At 39.6% G+C, this 17,597-nt stretch overlaps 1 pseudogene; it reads right to left on the minus strand.

Annotated features, from left to right (window-relative positions):
- Positions 1-377: 377 nt before the first annotated feature.
- Positions 378-8,760, minus strand: LOC131395285 (solute carrier family 22 member 10-like; annotated as a pseudogene).
- Positions 8,761-17,597: the final 8,837 nt, after the last annotated feature.

A 17,597-nucleotide genomic window follows, 5' to 3' on the forward strand; every position in this document is an offset into this window, starting at 1 on the left:
TTTCTTTTGATTTCTGGTTGCATATGTTATATTGCCCTGATTTTTGCAGATTTATGATAGAGTTCATGACATGCTGCTCCATACATCAACCAGCTACATTCTAATTACGTGGTCTTCCTTGTTTCTGAATTATCTTGTCTATTAATATTTATTGATAAATTTGAAAATTTTTCAACTACTTCCCAAAATTTTGGATTGTTCATAGAATTGCATGTTCCCAGAAATCTTTTTAATTGCAAATTAGTGCCATAAATGTAAATGAGATTGATTTTTCCAGTGTATTGTCTTGGTAGTTTGTAGATATAAAGGAAAACTTCTGGGTTTTTTTTTTTCTTTCATATTTTTCTTTCCCTCACTAGTTAGCTCAGGAAAGCACCTTAAAATTTTGTCATTTTTATGTAGGAATCTTTTTTCATTTACTTTTCTTGAGAATTTTTTGCTGGAAAAACAAAACAGAAACAACCAATCAACAAACAAAAACAAACACTAAAAAAACAGAAAAGATAAAGATAAGGTTATCCTTATCCATGCATGACTATGAACTGATCCTCTAACCATCGGCTTTTTATAATCCAGTAAAATCCATGAGGGATTGACACTCATGCTGGAAAAGGCCTTACTGCATGTGCAGACCCAACAAAGCATTTTGAAAGTTGCGACTCTCACTGGTCTCTTTAGACCTCTCGTCAATGACACCTTTTGAAAGTCAAAACGTAGATTGAAAATCTTAAGGGGACTGCCCATTTGTTTTTGGTTGAATTGTGTCCCCCCAAAATTCATATGTTGAAGTCTTAACTCTCAGTATCTCAGAATGTGAGGTTACTATATTTGGAAATAGGGTTGTTGCAGATATAATTAGTTAAGATGAGGTCATACTGGAGTATGGTGGGCCTCTAATCTGATATGACTAGTGTCCTTATAAAAAGGGGAAATTTGGACACAGAGGCATGCCAGGGAGAATGCCATGTGAAGACTGGAGTTCTGCTGCCACAAGCCAAGGAACTGCCAGAAGCTAGGAGAGAGGCCCGAACAATACTTCTGTAGAGCCTTCAGAGAGATCGTGGGCCTGCCAACAACTTGAGCTCAGACTTCCAGGCTCCAGAGCTGTGAGAAAATAAATTTCTGTTGTTGAAGTCACTTGGTTTGTGGAACTTCATTATGGAAGCCCTAGGAAACTTATATGCCATTTGAATCACTTAAAAACACCTTTTACTGGTTTCTCATTTTCCCTATCCTCGATCTTTCCATTACTTGTGGCAGCAAGGCTACCTGAACTCACATTCACCTTAACAAGATTTATTTCCTTTGCTATGTTTTCAAAGAAAGTCTTTAACTCTATGTAATCTTACTAACATTATTCCTTCATTGGCTAACTCATTTTCCTCCCCTTTGTATCCCAGGTTCTTATGGATCTGAGAATCATGAAATACCATCACAAATGTGTGTCTCTCATGAGGGCAGGTAGTATGTGCCATCACAACAGAGCTAATTTTCATCTCTTCACCACTAAAACTACACCCTTCCTTCCAGGGGATGTCTAGAAGGTTTACTCACCCTTTTTCCACATCCCGGATGGTGTCAAGCAGAGGCTGATTCCTAGTTTCAGGCAGAAAGAGGACAACAAGACCACCAATGATGGGAAGGATTCCATAGATGATCCATGGCAAAGTGGGAAGATATACCATGAGGATCATTAAGAGGGGAGCCAGTGCTGCCCCATTCCTTCTGGTCACTATACCTAATCCTGAAGCTCTTGCCCTGAGGGGTAAACAACAATACATAATAATCTGGTAAAAATTCACACATGTAATTTGTGATATGTTGTTTTTACTTGATTATGAAAGACAATAGAACACAATTGTTAAATACATGGTCTTTGAGACAAACACTTGTTTCTGAGATTTGATCTATGATTTTCTAGCTGCTTTTGTTAGGTTGAAAGTGTGTTGAGACTCATTTTCATAATTTTAAACAGAATGTTACATATTGCAAGAACCATGATAAGTGGTCCAAAAGATTAATGAGATGACGCATTAAAGTACTGCTTGGCACAGTGCATGGCATAAATCAGCTTTCAATAAACCTTGGCTATAATTGTTGTTAGTATATTATTACCACTACTATCACAAATAATTGCTGTTATAATATACATGTCTTACTGTGTTTATACCCGCAATGTGTCAATTAGCTGAGGAAGTCCTGTTTTGGCCCTGGCAGAGCATACATAAACTCATACCTGAGGATGGAGGGGATTAGTTCAGCCAAGTGGACAGAAATACTGGAGGCAGAGGCAGCAGAAGAGCCGATTCCCACATTTGCCAAAGCCACAAGCAGGGTTTGCATTTCTGGAGACAGGAAGAACAACGAGACTAAGAAATCCTGGCTGAAGAAATCTGCGTCCACCAAATGTAGTCAGAAAAAAGACTATAGGTTATTTGTATGTTTGAAATATATTGTAGAAAATTTTACAGTGGCAGAGAGCATGGAGTAGTTGATAAACTGAGAAATTTGGAATTTCAACTTGGGTGGTAAAAAGCACTTAAAATTATCAGATTAATTGCAGCAGATCTCTTTGCATATCTGGGATTTGCCAGAGGAGAACAATTGGTAAGTCTGGCAGAAATGCACTTTTACTTATTCTGTGCAGCACTTGTTATATCCTTATTGTAGAAGGTAGCACCATCATGTGGACAATTACGGAGTCTAAGACTCAGCTCTAAACTCGAGGACTTTACAATTAAAGTGCGCAATTGAAAGTGATCAGCCACCCTGGTTTCCTGGGAATTAGAGGATTTTAGCAATGTGGGATTTTCATTCATAAAAGCAGGAAAGTCCCAGGTAAAACTGGATGATTCAGTCAACCTAGTGTAGATACAACATTGTCATGGGATGGGTATGGCATGATAGAGTAATCAAAGGACAGGACTACTCTGCTAGTGGACAGGCTGAAGAGAGGCTAGATCTAGAAGAATGTTGACCAAAATGGAAATTCCCTCCAGGAACATGAAAAGCATCTGGGTTATTCGACAGCCCCTATGATTCAGTGTTAAAAGTTCAAGACATTGGGCTGAGACAGTGAGAGCTCAAAGACTACCTGGAATAGGAAAATATTGCTCCCAAAGTGCTGTAGATTGATAAAGATTCCATAAAAGGGTATTGCATTTGTAAATCTGTAGTGAACAAAAGAGGAAAGACACGTGTCATAAGATTTAGAGCCTACATGCTGCAACTGATGATCATATTGACCCAGGCAGCCAATGATCAATGTACAGAATAAAGGCACACTCTGATTTGTATAATACTTCATTTTAAGGTGATAATTTCAAGTTATTGTAAATAATTGCACGACAATATATGAAAACGATACTCTTCCTGTCGTTCTTTAGTCTGAGTCCCTAAGAGTTACCAGTGACAGGGAAACATAACCTGACCCAATCACCAAACTGGATGGGATATAGAAGTTGAGTATAGAAGGATTAAAACTTGGAAATTAGGGAAAGAATTTTTCTGAGGGTTGTCAGTATGCTGGGAGTCCTCCCTCTTCTCCCTCAACCCCAATACTGTGAAGAAATTTCCCTTTGCTCAACTAGTGATTGAAGCTTCAAAGAGATTATCTATGTCCCCTTGATTTGTAAGCACAGTGTCCAGGGATATGACTCAATTCTAGGAGACTTAAAGTTCATATCTGACATCCTATGGTTAAGAGAAAATGTAAGAATTCAAGCAGACAAACATGCACCAACTGTACCATAGGAAATGGATCAAAGGTTCCCATTGGGGATTTACAGTTTACCCAGAAAACATCTAAAGGAAAGGAGTCCATTTGAGTAATCTACATCACCCAGAAAGAGCTAGATTTCAAATTTACAGCAGAAGAAACCACCATAGACCACAGTAATCCCAAGGCAGTAAGTCCTTTCTTCACCATTATCTCTTCTTTTTCTTTCTACTCTGATTGTCTATGATTCAGAAACCTGAGCCTGTAACCTAGCGAATAGGGGAAATGTGAAAAGCACAATGCAGTTAAGTGAGGAACAGTCTCCTAGGGTATGCCTACAAAGAGGGAAACAGTGCCATTTGATAGTAATTTTCTTAAGCTTGGCAGTGGGTGTATATTGTCCTGTGTGTTTTTTTTTTAAGTCTTCAAAATTTCCCCTCCTAATCCTACCAAAGTAAGTACTTATATTCCCCAAGAGATAATGGACAATGTTTTCTACAGAAGTCCCAGTGCTAACACTCCAGATTGGAAACAAATACATGTCCACCAACATTGAAGTACATGAGGCAATTGTAGTGTATTCATCTAATGGAATACTAAAACAGCAGAGAGAAAAACAACCTACTGCTACATAGAACAAAATGGATGAATCTTGTATGGATAAACTTGAGGAAAAGGGGCCTGTCACAGAACCATTTTATCATTTACATTATGTGAAGGTCAAGATCAGGCAACATTCCTCTTTGGTGATGGTGATCAGAACAGCTGTTAAGTTTTATTTGGCCAGAGAGTAGGCAGTGAGGAGGGAATGAGAGTGGGGCAGTGGTGGTGGTGCCGGCTGTTGTCATAGGGGATACATGAGGGGACCTTCTGGGGAATTAGGACTTTTCTATCTTGATGGGAACATTGGCTACATTTTACACATTGAAATATTCATTGAGCTATATATATTTATGAGCTCTTCACCTTACCGTTCGCATGATGTCCTTCAATTAAAATTGAAAGAAAAATATGAAGAAAATTAAATGCCAAAATGTATACTGTGAGGAAAGTTCTCAACATCAATCTCCAGTGAAGAGACTAATAGAGTGATACGACATAATAAAGTCTTCATTGTATAATCAGTCCCATGTTAGTCTTTTTATAACACTTTGATCATCTCCAAACCTAGCAATTATTTTCCTCTTTTTTTTTAATAATTTTATTTATTTATTTATTTTTCCCCCAAAAGCCCCAGTAGATAGTTGTATGTCATAGCTGCACATCCTTCCAGTTGCTGTATGTGGGACGCGGCCTCAGCATGGCCGGAGAAGCGGTGCATCGGTGCGCACCCAGGATCCGAACCCGGGCCGCCAGCAGCGGAGCACATGCACTTAACTGCTAAGCCACGGGGCCAGCCCTATTTTCCTCATCTTTTATGTCCAAATCAGCATCTCCCCCCACAACATTGTTATAACCTTTGAAATAAATAAATTCATATCTCTACTCCTTTAATGTTGTCATGCACTGTGTAAAGCCCACCTCAAAAAGAGCAGGAGACAGGTCCTTTTACACAAGTTGAGTGTGCGGAACAAGTCACACATAGTAGTTTCGGCCTGCGCTGCCTCCAGCTCCTCCTGCATGGTGGATCTCAAAACCTTCAACAACACCAACAAACATGTATCATTCATCAGCAGAGTGCCGGGCATTTAGTACACATGCAATCACGCATGTGAAAGTGACATGAAGGAAGATGTAGGGAGGTAAAGGAGACTCGAGGTAATTATTCAGCAACAACGATTTTTTGCAAATGAGGCCATAGGGGGATGCAGGGCACCCACGAGAGTGCATAGGTTATAGATTCAGATCAGGAAGTGAACTAAAGCAAGAGGTAGTTGCACAGCGCTCAGAGCTTCTCCTATCTGAGATCCCCATGAGAGACAGAAAACTGAGCTTGCGTTCTCAGCTAGCCGCCCTTGTTAGAGATGCGGTTTGTCTATCTCAATAAGGAGAAGGCAGATGTCAGTCTTCCCTCCAACCCAGTAACCGCCTTCCCCTTCTTGCTCACCTCCATGTTCAGGGTTTCTTCAGCATTCTTCACTCCATTTCTGTGTGCAGCTTTTCTAAGTTCCTTTAAGCCCTCATCTGGTTTGAGAGTGATAATCAGCCACCGGGCAGACTCTGTCAGCCACCTGATGAAAGAAGAGCTCACAAGTGCAGCCCACTCTCTCTTACTTATTTGTCACATGATTATCAACTACAGACGCTTTTTGCTTTCCATCTAATATGCACCACTTGTTGGGTTAGAAATAGAAACACATGTTCTATTATACAAGTACTAGGAAAGTACAAGAATGACCACCCCATGCAGTAGACCTTCATGGTTAGGAACACAGACTTTGGAGTCAAATTGCCTCTCTGCTTACTCAGCAAAAGAGTTTCCAAGAAGCTTATGAAGCTTAAACTTGAGAATCCCTCATATGCCTAATTCCCTTCCAAAGCTAGGCATGAGTTCTAGCAAATTTCTGCTCATAATATATATTATTTTAAAAAAAAAAAAAAAAGGAGGCCTCAAATTATGAAAGCTTAAATCCCAACAAAGACTGGAAGCACTCCTGCCACTACCAGCTATGTTGGTGACTTACTATACGAGTGAGTCACTTATTTACATCTGCCTCAGTTTTCTCATCAATAAAATGGGGAGATAGTGCCATCTTCCTTGTAGGGTTGTTGAGGATAGAGTGACACAATGGATGAGTCTGACATGGATTACACTCTCCTCTCTGAACTCATCTCGTTGTATTAAATCTGTAGTAATTTCTCCATGATTGATAAAGCTGACTCTCCCCTAGACTTGTTTTAAGTGTAGGGATGAAGTTATCCAAAAATAAATGTTTGTTAAAATTATTTAAGGGAGGAGGGAATGCTGAACACATGACGTAAATCACCCAATCTGCATGCTAGTTTTTAGTACTAGAGAAAATATGCTGCTACTTTTTCAAATAGCTATATGAATACATTTACTGCCTCTTCCTTTTATCCAATTTCATCTACAAAGATGAAAATTACCAAAAACTTCACCATAACTTGATTCATTCCAAAGCCAAAAAAGAATTAAAGGCATTTCTTTTTGAAATATTTGAGTCTATGTTTTATATTAAGGAAAATAATATTGGAATAACTCTATGAGCACTATCCTGGGTAAGACTTAAGAAGAAAGACAGTAAAAAATACCTAGAACTCCCAGACAGAAAGGTCAGTGCTACTCCATATTTTGCTTCTCAAATTGCACAGTGAAAAGATGAGAGACATGGGTTTTAGCTCCAGACAATAAGAAAGGACCCAAGGAATAATAAAATCAATATGTCCAGATTCAATATTCATTTTCATCCTGTGTTCCCATAATATACAGTGAGAGAGATGGCTCATACCTTGAGGAGAGAAAGATGACGAAGAACGGTACAGACACCACAAGCTGCAGGGTGCACCACTCTTGAAAGACAAAAGCCAGTCCTCCCAGGATTATCTGTCCCATACTAAAGGCACAGGACACCAGTGTTATTACCATGGCTTTAGACTGAGACCATGTCTACTATACAACTGAAAGAAAACCCAATTGGGATATTGATGTCAGGTAAAGGTGGAATTTATGGTCAAATTTAAGGCTTGGAAAATAGAGATCAAAATTATTGACTTACTAAACATACTGTTATTTGTGATGATGGCCATGGAGCAACAACCTGACTAGAAGCATAGTAAGCAGTAAATGATGAAAGTTGGAGCAAAGGCTGTGCGGGTCCCAGAGACGGTGAGCTGGAGCAAACAATATCTGAGAACCAACTTTCGGCCAAACGTAAGAAACAGAGAGTCAGGCTAGATTATGGGAGCAACAATAATTTGTTGTAAAAACTTAAGGCAATGAAAGCATATTCTGAAATTTAGACAATGTTTTAACAAGTGATTCTTTGTACCTGAAAGTCTGAAAATTCAAGAGCTAAATCAACAACAGATTGCTCCTCAAAAGTAATGCTCCCTCTTTATAATATAGGCTGACAATATCAAAACTTCATCATCCAATCACCGGGAGGTCTCTGACACCAAGTGACACCATATAAAAGAGACTACAGTGCTGGAAATTGTAATAGACCATAAGCATGCATTGCACTAACATATGTGTTTAGTACAGTAGAGAGTCTGTATAGTGTGTAGAACACAAGAAAGCTAAATGTGTACTTGAGTCTCTAGGGCCATACAGGCTAAGGCTGAACTGAGGCAGAAGAAACATCAGTGGAACAATGCATCAAAGTTTCATAAGGGTTGTGTAAGAGTGTTTCTTTGTTGAGTCTGGGTTTATAGGCCTCAAGCAGTGTGCTTTATCTAGAACAGAATATATGAACGCCACAACCCAGAGAGAGCAAATTATAGAAAGTTCTCAGAAGAAAGAATTATGTAGGATGGAGAATGAAAGGGAAAGAAGATGAAGGACAAATAAGAGAAAGGGAATTCTGTGTTTCATTTGATGTCAAGAAAAGAGGGCCTTGGTGAAGATGACTTGGAGTAAGCAGGATGTGCTAATCTATATACCCAGTCATGAAAACAAATGGACAAAGTTTGAAGGAGCAGACAACTCTTTCAGTCTTTACAAATGGGTTTTGGCAGGTAAAGACCTGCTTCTGGGTCCTCAGACTGATGGGACTGCCTCCAGGATCACAGTTGAGGGAGGGTGCAGCCGGGTCATAATGCCTGCCTCTGGGTCCATAGTCAGGTCTGGTCAGTGGGCCTTTAGTGATGGTATGGATGGGTGTGGTTCCTGCCAGGTCCTTGGAATGACAAGACTGCCTTGAACCCTGGTCACCACGGTTTGAGCATGGTCACAGGGTTATGTCAATGTCTACAGTAAGGTCTAAGAACAGTGGGTCTATTATCCAGGGCTTCAATGGTTGTGGCACCTCCCAGGCCCGTAGGTGGATGGAGCTTGTCATAGGATTGCAAACAAGTGAGGCTGGAACTGAGTCTACTGGGGGGTGGGCTGCTTCTGGGTCTGCAGCCAAGACCATGGTCATCGGGCCTGCTACTGACGTGCAGGCCTGCCTCCTCATCTCTGCCTTTCTTGATCTTGGGTTCCATTGACCTTTTGCAATCTTTAACTGGAATCCCAAGACTCCCACAAAGGCATTTTTGTCTATGGATGTCTGCCAAATCATTGTTTGTACATGGGGATGAGGGCCAGGGTCTTCCTATTCTACCATCTTGCTGACGTCACTACCCCATTTTCTTCTTCTTTCTTTTTCTGAGGAAGATTTGCCCTGAGCTAACATCTGTGCCAATCTTCCTCTATTTTGTATGTGGATCACCACCACATTATGCCCACGGAGGAGTTGTGTAGGTCTTCACCCAGGAACCGAACCTGGGCCGCTGAAGCAGAGCATAACGAACTTAACCACTAGGCCACAGGGGTGGCCCCTCTTCTATTTTAATGTAGATGTTTACAGCTATAGATTTCCCACTGAGCATTGTCTTCACCACAGCCCATAAGTTTTGGTATGTTGAGTGTTTGCTTTAATTAATCTCTGAATGTTTTCTAATTTCCTTTGTGATTTCTTCTTTGACTCATTGGTTGTTTAAAAGTGTTCTGTTTTATTTTCACATATTTGTAAACTTTTCAGTTTTCCTTCTGCTATTGATTTCTGTTTTCATTCTGTTGTAACCAGAGAAAATACTTCATATGATTTTGATGTTTTGAAATTTGATTCTTGCTTTAGAGTCTTGTATATGATCTAAGTCTGGAGAATTTTCCATGTGCGCTTGAAAAGAATGCATATTCTGCTGTCACCAGGTGGAGAGTTCTGTACACATCTGTTAGTTCTAGTAGTTTGTAGTGTCCCACAAGTCCTCTATTTCCTTATTGTTCTTCTGTCTGGATGTTAAATCCATTATTAAAATTGAGGTATTGAACACACAGAGACAGAGATTGGATTGGTGGTTACCAGAGGGGAAGGGAGGAGGGAGGAGAGCGAAAGGGATACTTCGGCACATGTGTGTGGTGATGGGTTGTAATTAGTATTCGGGTGGTGAACATGATGTAATCTATGCAGATATAGAAGTATAATGATTTACACCTGAAATTTATACAATGTTATAAACTAATGTTACTGCAATAAACAAAAAATTTTTTTTAAAAATTGAGGTATTGAAGTTTTCACCTGTTATTAGAGAACTATTTTGCCCTTCAATGTTGTCAATGATTGCTACATAGATTTGGAGGCTCTATTCTATGAGGCATATATGCTTATAATTGTTATATCTTCTTGATGAATTGACCCTTTTATCAACATATAATGTACTTATTTCTTGTAACAGTTTTTGACTTACTGTCTATTTTGTCTAATTTTAGTATAGCCATCCCAACTCCCTTTTGATTACTATTTGAATGGAATATCTTTCTGCATCTTTTCACTTTCAATCTACTTTCTGTTGATCTAAATAAGTCTCTTGTAGACAGCATATGTTTGAACCATGTTTTGTTATGGTTGGATCATGTGTTATTTTTCCATTCTGCAGATCTCTGGCTTTTGTTAGGAGGATTTAATCCATTCATATTTAAATCAGTTTTTCATAAGGAATTACTTACTTCTGCCATTTTGCTATCTGTTTTCTGTATGTCATACATTTTTGTCATTCACTTCTTCCATTACTGCCTTCTTTTATGTTTAGTTGATTTTTTTGTTGTGAATCCTTTTGAATCTTTTATTGCTTCCTTTTTTGTATATTATGAGATATGTTCTTTGCGGTTACCATGGTGATGACATTTAACATCCTAAATTTTAAACAGTCTAGCTTGAATTGATGCCAACTTAAATAGCATACGAAACTCCGCCCCTAAGCAGCTACCCCCCTTACGTTGTTGTTGTCAAAAATTACATCTTTACATATTCTGTGCCCACTAATATACATTTATAATTATTTTTAATGAATGTCTCTTTTAAAGCCTGTAGGAAACTAAAAATGGTGTTACAAATCAAAAATAGAGTAATACTGGCTTTTATGTTTGCTCACATATTTACCTATACAGATTATCTTTATTTCTTTTTGTGTGTGTGAGGAAGATTAGCTCTGAGCTAACATCCATTGCCAATCCTCTTGTTTTTTGCTGAGGAAGATTGGCCCTGGGCTAATATCCACGCCCATCTTCCTCTACTTTATATGGGATGCAGTCACAGCATGGCTTGACAAGTGGTGCGTTGGTCCACACCTGGGATCCGAACCTGCAAACCTTGGGCTGCCGAAGAGGAATGCATGAACTTAACCCCTACACCACTGGGCCAGCCCCCAGATTATCTTTATTTCTTAGTATAGCTTTGAGTTACTACCTGGCGTTATTTTATGTCCACTTTAAGAAGTTTCTGTTGTATTCTTTGCAGGGCAAATTCGGTAGTAACAAATGTCCTCAACTTTTGTTTATCAGAGAATATCTTAATTTCTCTCTCATTTTTGAAGGACAGTTTTGCCATAGATAGAATTCTTGGATAACAGTTGTTTTCTGTCAGCACTTTCAATATGTCACCCCACTGTTTTCTGAACTCATGGTTTCTGATGAGAAATAGATTGTAGATCTTATTAACAATTTTTTTATATGTGACAATTCACTTTTCTCTTTCTGCTTCCAAGATTTCTATCTTTGGCTTTGGCTTTTAAAAGAGTGATTATGACAGATCTAGGTGTAGAGCTTGTCGACAATACAATAAACATAGAAAAAAGCACCTCTCAGAATTCAACAATCTCTTATGATAAAAATAACTCAGCAAGAGAGAGGAGGTCAAGATGGCGGTGTAGGCAGCTCTGAACTCACCTCCTCCAGCGGACACAGCAAATTTACAACTACTCGTGGAAAAATTAACCCTGAGACAGAACTGAAAACTGGATAAGAGGAACTCCTGCAGCAAAGGACAATCCAAATTGAGGTAAAAGAGGCAGAAACTCCCTTCTGGAGAGGAAAAATGCCACCTTCACAAGCTGCAGCACCTCACGGCTGCCCAGGAGCAGCCCAAAGGTACACAGCCCTCCCTGGAGGTGTAGGGCCATGAGCCGAGGAGCGCCCCCGCTGTGGGCATTTTGTGGTCCCGGAACAATCGAGATGAGTGGCATAACATCTGACTTTGCCTGCTACTAAAACAATGGGGACTACCCCCAGAAAAGCTGGTTCACAAAGAAATTAAAACCAGCTCTTAAAGGGCCCACATGCAAACTCACCCATTTCAGAAAGCAACTTAAATCAGCAGAAAGAAAGGTGCAGAGTGCTTTCGTGTAAAGAGGCTCACCTAATGGGCCCTGAGTGCATATCGGTGAGAGGTGAGACCTCTCCAGGAACTGGGACACTGACAGCGGCCATTGTTGTGGCCTGGTGAGGGAGTGCTGATACAGACACCATTGGAGTTCTCCCTGGGGCCTGCTGGCCTGGGGTCTGCCCCACCCGCTAGAGCAGCAATTTGGTCCAGCTTGGCCAGGGACAGCAGCCCACCCTGGAGACTGGCCCCACCCAACAGCGGGCCCTCAGGCAACTTGTGGGCCTGCATAGATTGGTGACTGGATTCTCTGCAGCCTGGTAACTGAGCTGACTTCGGTGGGGCAGGGCGTGCACAAGGAGCAGGTGGATAGTGTAGGGCAGTGGTGGAGTGTGTGGGGCTCTGGCAGTGGAGAGACTGGGTCCGCTTCGGGGGGTCGGGGCACGGAGCAGGACTGTGTTGACTGTGTACCTGTGGACCTGTGGGCAGCGGGGCTTGTCAGCAGCAGAAGACTTGTGCTTCTCAAAGACCCACATAGGGGGTTTGCTCTGCCTTCCAAAGCCTGAAACAATTGGGTGCTCCCATGCCTGAGGCCAGCCCCACACAGCTGCAATCCTCAGAGAGCTGACAAGAGACCTAATAGGCTAGAGGCTTACAGCAATTGTAAGGCCCTGAGCCTAACAACCTGCCACACTGGTGGCCTACTCACTTAAAAGAAGTACTGCAACACAAATGTGGTATTAGAATTTGCAGCCAATTGTGCTGGGGCTCCCCACACCTGGTAAAGAGATTGAAGGGCCCACAACAACTATAAGCAACTGAGCATTACAACAGCTGGCCAGGAGCATAACTCGGCCTCCCTGGGCGCATACAGGGAGAGCAAACAGGCCACAACAGAAGGACACACGTAGCCCACATAGCGCTCACCCCTGAAACATTGAGAACTGAGGGAAGCACACAGCAGGCCCCCTAAGCCATCACTTACATAAGGTCACCTATCCAAGAGCAGGAGACATAGCTTACCTACCTAATACATAGACACAAGCAGAGAGAAAGAGGCAAAATGAGGAGGCAAAGGAATACATTCCAAGTAAGGGAACAGGACAAAACCACAGAAAAGGAACTAAGTGAAACAGAAATGAGCAACCTACCAGACAGAGAGTTCAAACAAAGAGTGTTAAGGATGCTCACTGATCTGGGGAGAAGACTAGATGAACTCAGTGAGAATGTCAACAAAGAAATGGAAGATATAAAAAACAACCAATCAGGAATGAAGAATACAATACTGGAAATGAGAAATTCACTAGAGGGACTCAAAAGCAGAGTAGAGGATATAGAAGAGTGGATCTGCGAGGTGGATGAAGACTAGAGGAAATTACCCAAGCTGAACAGGTAAAAGAGAAAAGAATTAAAAAGAGTGAGGACAGTCTAAGGGACCTCTGGGACAACATCAAGCGCACTAACATCCGTGTTATAGGTGTCCCGGAAGGAGAAGAGCGAGATAAAGAGGTAGAGAATCTATTTCAAGAAATAATAGATGAAAACTTCCCTAACCTAAGGAAGGAAACAGACATCCAGGTACAGGAAGCACAGAGAGCCCCAAACAAGATAAACCCAAAGAGGCCCACACCAAGACACATCATAATCAAAATGTCCAGAATTAAAGATAAAGAGAGAATCCTAAAAGCCACAAGAGAAAGTCAAGTTACATACAAAGGAAACCACATAAGACTATCAGCTGGCTTCTCAGCAGAAACCTTACAGGCTAGAAGAGAGTGGCACGGTATATATAAAGTGCTAAAAGGAAAAAACTTACAGCAAAGAATACTCTACCCAGCAAGGTTATCATTCAAAATGGAAGGAGACATCAAAAATTTCCCAGACAAGCAAAACTTAAAGGACATTGTCACCAAGAAACCAGTGCTACAAGAAATGTTAATGGGACTGATTTAAGGGGAAAAGAGAAGACCACAAATAGGAAAAATTATCTATTTCCATGATAAGAGGGTAATGGATACAAATGCACAAAAAACAGGTTAGATATGATATCAAAAACATAAAAGGAGGGAGGAGGGGAGTTAAAGAGTAGAGCTTTCAGACAGAGGTCAAACTAAAGAGACCATCAATTCTGTATAGAAGAAGAAAGGAACAGAAAAGGACTACTAAAACACTGAGAAAAAAACAAAGTTAAAAAATGGCAGTAAGTACATACTTATCAATAGCTACTTTAAACGTCAATGGACTAAATGCTCCAATTAAAAGGTATAGGGCGGCTGATTGGATAAAAAAAACAAGACCCATATATATGCTGCATACAAGAGACACACTTCAGACCTAAAGACACTCACAAACGGAAAGTGAAGGGTTGGAAAAAGATACTCCACGCAAATGGCAATGAAAAGAAAGCTGGGGTAGCAGTACTCATATCAGACAAAATAGACTTTAAAACAAAAACTGTAAAAAGAGACCAAGAAGGTCATTACATAATGATCAAGGGAACAATCCAACAAGAGGATATAATACTTGTAAATATCTATGCACCCAATGTAGGTGCAACTAAATACATAAAGCAATTATTAACAGACAAAAAAAGAGAAAGAGACAGTAACACAATACTAGTAGGGTACTTTAACTCTCCACTTACACCAACCGATAGATCATCCAAACAAAAGATCAATAAGGAAACATTAGCCTTAAATGACACACTAGAACAGATGGACCTGGTAGATATATACAGAGCATTCCATTCAAAAACCGAAGAATACACGTTCTTTTCAAATGCACATGGACCGTTCTCCAGGAATGATCACATATTAGGCCACAAAACAAGTCTCCATAAATTTAAGAAGATTGAAATAATACCAAGCATCTTTTCTGACCACAACAGTATGAAACTAGAAATCAACTATAGGAAGAAAATCAGAAAAGCCACAAATACTTGGAGATTAAACAAAATGCTACTGAAAAATGACTGGGTCAAGGAAGAAATCAAAGAAGAAATCAAAAAATACCTGGAGACTAATGAAAATGAAAATACGACATGCCAGCATTTATGGGACACAGCAAAAGCGGTTCTAAGACAGAAGTTTATAGTGATACAGGCCTATCTCAACAAACAAGAAAAACCTCAAATAAAGAACTAACAATACACCAGAGTAACTGGAAAAAGAAGAACAAACAAAGCCCAAAATCAATAGAAGAAGGGAAATAATAAAAATCAGAGCAGAAATAAATGAAATAGAGACCAAAAAAAAATAGAAAAAATTAATAAAACCAAGAGCTAATTCTTTGAAAAGATAAACCAAATTGACAACCTTTAGCTAGACTCACCAAGAAAAAAATAGAGAAGGCACAAATAAGTAAAATCAGAAATGAAAGAGGAGAAATTACAACAGACACCTCAGAAATACAAAAGATTATAAGAGAATACTAGGAAAAGCTATATGCCAACAAATTCGACAATCTGGAAGAAATGGATACATTCTGAGAATCATACAACCTTCCAAAACTGGACGAAGAAGAAGTAGAGAATTTGAATAGACCAATCACCAGTAAGGAAATTGAAACAGTAATCACAAACCTCCCCAAAAATAAAAGTCCAGGACCAGACAGCTTCCCTGGTGAATTCTACCAAACATTCAAAGAAGACTTAATACCTATCCTTCTCAAACTCTTCCAAAAAATTGAGTAGAGGGGGAAGCTCCCTAACTCATTCTACGAAGCCAACATTACCCTGATACCAAAACCAGACAAGGACAACACAAAAAAAGAAAATTACAGGCCAATATCACTGATGAACATCAATGCAAAATTCCTCAACAAAATACTAGCAAATCGCATACAACAATACGTTAAAAAGATTATACACCATGATCAAGTGGGATTTATTCCAGGTTGCAGGGATGGTTCCACATTTGCACATCAATCAAGGTAATACACCACATTAATAAAATGAAGAATAAAAATCACATGATCATCTCAATAGATGCAGAGAAAGCATTTGACAAGATACAGCATGCATTTATGATAAAAACTCTGAATAAAATGGGGATAGAAGGAAAGTACGTCAACATAATAAAGGCCATATATGCAAACCCACAGCTAATATCATCCTCAATGGTGAAAAACCGAAAGCTATCCCTCTAAGAACAGGAACCAGACAAGGATGCCCACTGTCGCCACTCCTATTTAACATAGTACTGGAAGTCCTAGCCAGAGCAATCAGGCAAGAGAAAGAAAGAAAAGGGATCCAAATTGGAAAGGAAGAAGTGAAACTCTCACTATTTGCAGATGACATGGTTTTATATATAGAAAACCCTAAAGAATCCACCAGAAAACTTTTAGAAGTAATAAACGAATATGGTAAAGTTGCAGGATGCAAAATCAACATACAAAAATCAGTTGCATTTCTATACACTAACAACGAAGTCGCAGAAAGACAAATTAAGAATACCATCCCATTTACAATTGCAACAAAAAGAATAAAATACCTAGAAATAAACTTAACCAAAGAGGTGAAAGAGCTGTACACCGAAAACTATAAAACATTGCTGAAAGAAATTGAAGAAGACACAAAGAAATGGAAAGATATTCCGTGCTCTTGGATTGGAAAAATTAACATACTTAGGATGCCCATACTTCCTAAAGCAATCTATAGATTCAATGCAATCCCTATCAAAGTTCCAACAACATTTTTCACAGAAATGGCACAAAGAATCCTAAAATTTATATGGAACAACTAAAGAGCCTGAATAGCTAAAGGAATCCTGAGGAAAAAGAACAAAGCTGGAGGTATCACACTCCCTGATTTCAAAATATACTACAAAGCTATGGTAACCAGAACAGCGTGGTACTGGCACAAAAACAGACACACAGATCAATGGAATAGAATCGAAAGCCCAGAAATAAACCCACACATCTACGGACAGCTAATCTTTGACAAAGGAGCCAAGAACCTACAATGGAGAAAAGAAAGTCTCTTCAACAAATGATGTGGGGAAAACTGGATAGCCACATGCAAAAAAATGAAAGTAGACCCTTACCTTACACCATACACAAAAATTAACTCCAAATGGATTAAAGACTTGAATGTAAGACCTGAAACAATGAAACTTCTAGAAGAAAACATAGGCAGTTCGCTCTTCGACATCAGTCTTAACAACATATTTTCAAGCTTCATGTCTGACCGGGCAAGAGAAACAATAGAAAAAATAAACAAATGGGACTACATCAAACTAAAAAGCCTCTGCACAACAAAGGAAACCATCAATGAAACAAAAAGACAACCTAACAATTGGGAGAAGATATTTGCAAACCATACATCTGATAAGGGCTTAATCTCCAAAATATATAAAGAACTCGTGCATCTCAATAACAAAAAAACTACCAACCCAATTAAAAAATGGGCAAAAGACCTGAACAGATATTTCTCCAAAGAAGATATACAGATGGCCAACACACACATGAAAAGATGTTCAAAATCATTAACTATCAGGGAAATGCAAATCAAAACTACAATGAAATATCACCTCACACCCGTCAGAATGGCTATAATTAACAAGACAGGAAACAACATGTGTTGGAGAGGATGTGTAGAGAAGGGAACTCTCATACACTGC

This window comes from Diceros bicornis, chromosome 31, assembly GCF_020826845.1.
Source record: "Diceros bicornis minor isolate mBicDic1 chromosome 31, mDicBic1.mat.cur, whole genome shotgun sequence".
NCBI lineage: Eukaryota > Metazoa > Chordata > Mammalia > Perissodactyla > Rhinocerotidae > Diceros > Diceros bicornis.